This window comes from Aplysia californica, unplaced genomic scaffold, assembly GCF_000002075.1.
Source record: "Aplysia californica isolate F4 #8 unplaced genomic scaffold, AplCal3.0 scaffold00348, whole genome shotgun sequence".
Taxonomy (NCBI): domain Eukaryota; kingdom Metazoa; phylum Mollusca; class Gastropoda; order Aplysiida; family Aplysiidae; genus Aplysia; species Aplysia californica.
Window position 1 is genome coordinate 327,742 of NW_004797618.1, and position 4,769 is coordinate 332,510.

Here is a 4,769-nt window from a genome sequence, read left to right on the forward strand (position 1 = left end):
AATCACAAATATTTTTTAGCTCCTCCCTAATGTTTTCTAGTTAACTCCTAATATTTTCTACCTCACCCCCACTATTTTCTAGCTCATCCATAATATTTTCTAGTTCATCCCCAATATTTTCTAGCTTATCCCCAGTATTACTAGCTCACCCCTAATATTTTCTAGCATTTCCAAAGTGTTTTCTAGCTCATTCCCAGTATTTTCTAGTACATCCCCAATATTTTCTAGTTCATCCACAGGATTCAAAGGTATTTTCTAGCTGATCCCCAAAATTTGCCAGTATTTTCTAATTCATCCTAGCTCATCTCCGGTATTTCCTAGATTATCACCAATATTTTCTAGCTCATCCCTAATACTTTCTAGCCTATCCCAAATATTCTCCATTATTTTTTAGCTATTCTCCAGTGTTTTCTAGATTATCTCTATTATTTTCTGACTCATCAATAATATTTTATAGCTCATCACCAGTATATTTTAGCGCATCCCTAACATTTTCAAGCTCATCCTAAATTTTCCCCACTATTTTCTAGCTCATTCCTATTATCTAGCCTATCCCTAAAAAATTCTAGCTCATCTCTATTATTTTCTAGCTCATTTCTGATATATTTAGCTGATCCCCATTATCTTTTAGCTGATCCTCAGTGTTCTCCAGTATTTTCTAGCTAATCCCGAATATATCCAGTATTTTCTAGCTAATCTAGAATGTTCCCCAGTGTTTTCTAGCTCATCCCAAGTATCTTTTAAATCATCTGTAATATTGTCTAGGTCATCCCCAGTAATTTCTAGCTTAATGCTAATATTTTGTTACTCATCCCCAGTATTTTCTAGCTCATCCTCAGTATTCCTAAGTATTTTCTAGATCATTCCCAGTATTTTCTAGCTGATCCCCAAAATTTGCAAGTATTTTCTAGCTCATCCCCAATACTTTCCGTTTTCCCCCAAAATATTACCCATTTTTTCTAGTCCATCCCCAATATTCCCTATCTCGTCTGTAACATTTTCTAGCTCATGTCCCAATATTTTTCATCTCATCCCACATATTTTCTAGCTCATCCTTAATATTTTCTAGTTAATTCCCAATAGTTTTTAGTTCCATCCACAATATTTTCTAGCTCATCCTTAATATTTTTAGCTCATTTCCAGTATTTTTAGCTGATCCCTAATATTTTCTACCTCATCCCCACTATTTTCTAGCTCGTCATTAATATTTTCTAGTTAATAATAATAATAGACAGCATTTGTATAGCGCATATCCCCACCCAACAGCAGGCTCTATGCGCTTTACACTATATTATTACCCCAGTAGACCATAGAACACTCCGAAACATTCTCAGCTTCCCGGGAAGCATACAGTGCAAGCAGCTGATTAAGCGCTCAAACACTAACAAACTGACAAGATCTTTCGCTGTCTATAGCTGGGTACTCATTCCCACCTGGGTGAAGTGAGGAAAATTCGTGTAAAGTTTCTTTCCCAAGGACACAACGTCGGGCCCTTGACGGGATTCGAACCCACGACCTTACGGTTGCGAGTCCGAGAGCCTAACCACTAGGCCACCGACGCCACTGTTCATCCCCAATATTTTCTAGCTCGTCCCCAATATTTTATAGACCAACCTTAATATTTTCTAGCTCATTCCCACTATTTGTTTAGCTCAACCAGAGTATTTTCTAACTCATCCATAACATTTTCTAGCTCATCCACATTATAAAAAAAAAAATACTGAGGATGTCGGTAAAGGGATTTGACCATTTACAAAAAGAAAAAAAAATCAATAAAAGAGTTGTTACATCATATTTCCACTCCTTAAACCACGAGGAGATTAGTCTTAATAGATGTAACTCAATAGAATAATCAAACACAAAATGAGAACAGACATCTGCTTTCCTCTTGGAAAAAAATATAAGGATGGTAATCAGAAGGTATAACTTCATAATGTATGGATTGAGTTATCTAATTTAACGTATTCATTCAAAACATCTGATAACTTACAATCAGCTGTAAGGCAGGTTCCAAGTACCCTGTCGTGTCCTATTACACTTTAAGATTTATAATAATATTACTGCATTTATTATTTTAATATTATTTAATTATTTTACTCAAGTCAGTTCTATTGTTACAATTATTGTTCTTGATGACTGTGTTTGTTGTTGTTGTTGTTGTTGTTGTTGTTGTTGTTGTTGTTCTTCTTCTTCTTCTTCTTCTTCTTCTTCTTCTTCTTCTTCTTCTTCTTCTTCTTCTTCTTCTTCTTCTTCTTCTTCTTCTTCTTCTTCTTCTTCTTCTTCTTCTTGTTACGCCGTTATTAGTATTATGATAATCATTATTTATTTATTTATTCATTTATTTATCTATCTATTTATGCCTATTTATTTATTATTATTTAATTGAGGTATAGACTATAATATGTATTATTTTTTAAATTCTTAATTATGATTAATACTGCCCTTAATCGTGTTATCGATAAAAATGGACAGTTACATGAATGATGACACTATTAAGGGAGAGATGTGGGGGGGGGGGGGGGGGGGAAGAAAAAAATTTAAGGGGGGGGGTGGGGCAATTACAGCGAATTAAGGGTGATTTCCAGGTTGAAAACCATAGCTACAGGGTGCATGGAAGTGGAACCAAACGAATAATTTGGAGAAAAGAATATTAATCTGCAGACAAGAAAAAAGAGGCTAAAACAGCACCTGACATGGATGGCTGGTGCCTCTATAAATAAATTATTGGTGGTCAAGGTTCAATAAACCTGTGCTGAGAAGGAGGCAACGTCCCGGCAAAACGACCGCCGAGGTACATGATACGAACTCTCCCAAGACGGGAATCGACCTCAGGTCTTCTGAGTGCCATGGCAAAGTGCCTAACTGCTATACCACAGATGTCAGTCCCCATTGGCAAAACAATGGTAAAACAACAACAATGACAGCAACAACAAAGACAACAGCAGCAACAACAATAGGGACAACGACAAAAACAATTGCACGAAAAAACCCAGAAAAACCCAAAATGCAAAACAAAAACAGAAACCAAATAATTTGAAAATCAGCAACGTTTATTGATGACTCATACAAATTCCAAAGTTATTCTATGTACAGATTTTCCAACCAAACGACATGTGCCTATTGCCCACACGCCCACTACATGGGATGTTGAAGACTTCTGAAGACAATCTCACACAGTCAAAATAAAGTATTTGGTTTACATAAAACGAAAAAAAAAGGTTTATTTATAGTCATCATCAATGAGGAGTCAGTTACTTGCGGGAACTCTTCTACCCTACAGGACTGCACGTACACACCAGTCTCACAGGGTGAGCCCTCTACCTTACTGAACCACGTGTACCCGCCAGTCTCAAGGGGAGGGCGCTCTACCTTACTACACCATTAGTCCAAAACCAGTCTCGCGACTCAAATAGAACAAGATAAAAGTCGCAAACATACACAAACACCTTGCGACTGAAATACAAAATAGAACTCTCTCTCTCTCTCTCTCTCTCTCTCTCTCTCTCTCTCTCTCACACACACACACACACACACACACACACACACACACACACACACACACACAAACACACACTCACACAAACAGGTAGAGAGACAGGAAAAAAATGCTGTCTTAATCATAATAATATTCAATATACTAGACATACTGGTTATGAGAGGTTTTACAAACAATTCTTAAATAACTGAATTCTGAAAAATCCATCTCCTCTTATAATTATGTTACAAAATAAAAATCACCATATCCCAAAAACCTCCTTGGACGCAGTCAAGAAGCAAACAAGAAGCCACGCTAAACAAAACTTGTACCTCACAGCTGTGTCAGGCTGTGTCAGGCTGTGTCAGGCTGTGTCAGGCTGTGTCAGGCTGTGTCAGGCTGTGTCAGGCTGTGTCAGGCTGTGTCAGGCTGTGTCAGGCTGCTTCTTTCTCTCTCATTTACTCAACATTAGCTGTGATCATGCAGAGAAAAAAAACAACAATGTACCATAACAATTCACACAGAAGACATAAAACATTATTTTTTTTATGGCTTATTCATCTCAATCTAGTGATTGACATCCCCCCCCCCCCCCCCCGGCATACACAAAAATTATCCACCCAACACACATCACCATAAAACAAGATGCAACAAATTTGGGCAATCAATTTGGCACGTAATTATTGTAAGTTCGTAGTGTACTTCCCAATGTCGCGCAAGTTTGAGGTTCAAATCTCTTGTAGCTCATAGTGTAGTTTTAAAAAACCCGATCCTCATCTAAATCTAAACGCACAATATGGATGTGGAGCCTTCAATCGAGCTATGCCTTCTGTGTCCTAATGTAACCTTCTCTCCTACCCTTTCTGGAAATCTCCACCCCCCCCCAAAAAAAAATCCGAATAAAAACAAGAAGACAAAATAAAACCCAAACAAACAAAAAAAACCCAAACCCATCCCCTTAAAAATAATCCCAGACAACTGCATTAAAATAGAACAAACTAAAAAGTTTGGGACTATTAAAATTTTTAATAGCGCCATCTGTTTTTAATTACAATTTCCCAAAATGAATTTATGGAATAGCATAATCTTGGCCGATATGTGGACATATAATAGGCTCCCCTATAATGTCATACATTTTAATTAAAAAATCAATGAGCCGAAACTGAAAAAATACAATATCATAAAATATCTCCCAAAATCTTTACAAATGTACTCCTGTACACTACAAATAAGGTGATGGAATATAAAAAAAAAGGAGAAAGGTCTGTAATTCAAACAAGTAAGCCAAACCCGA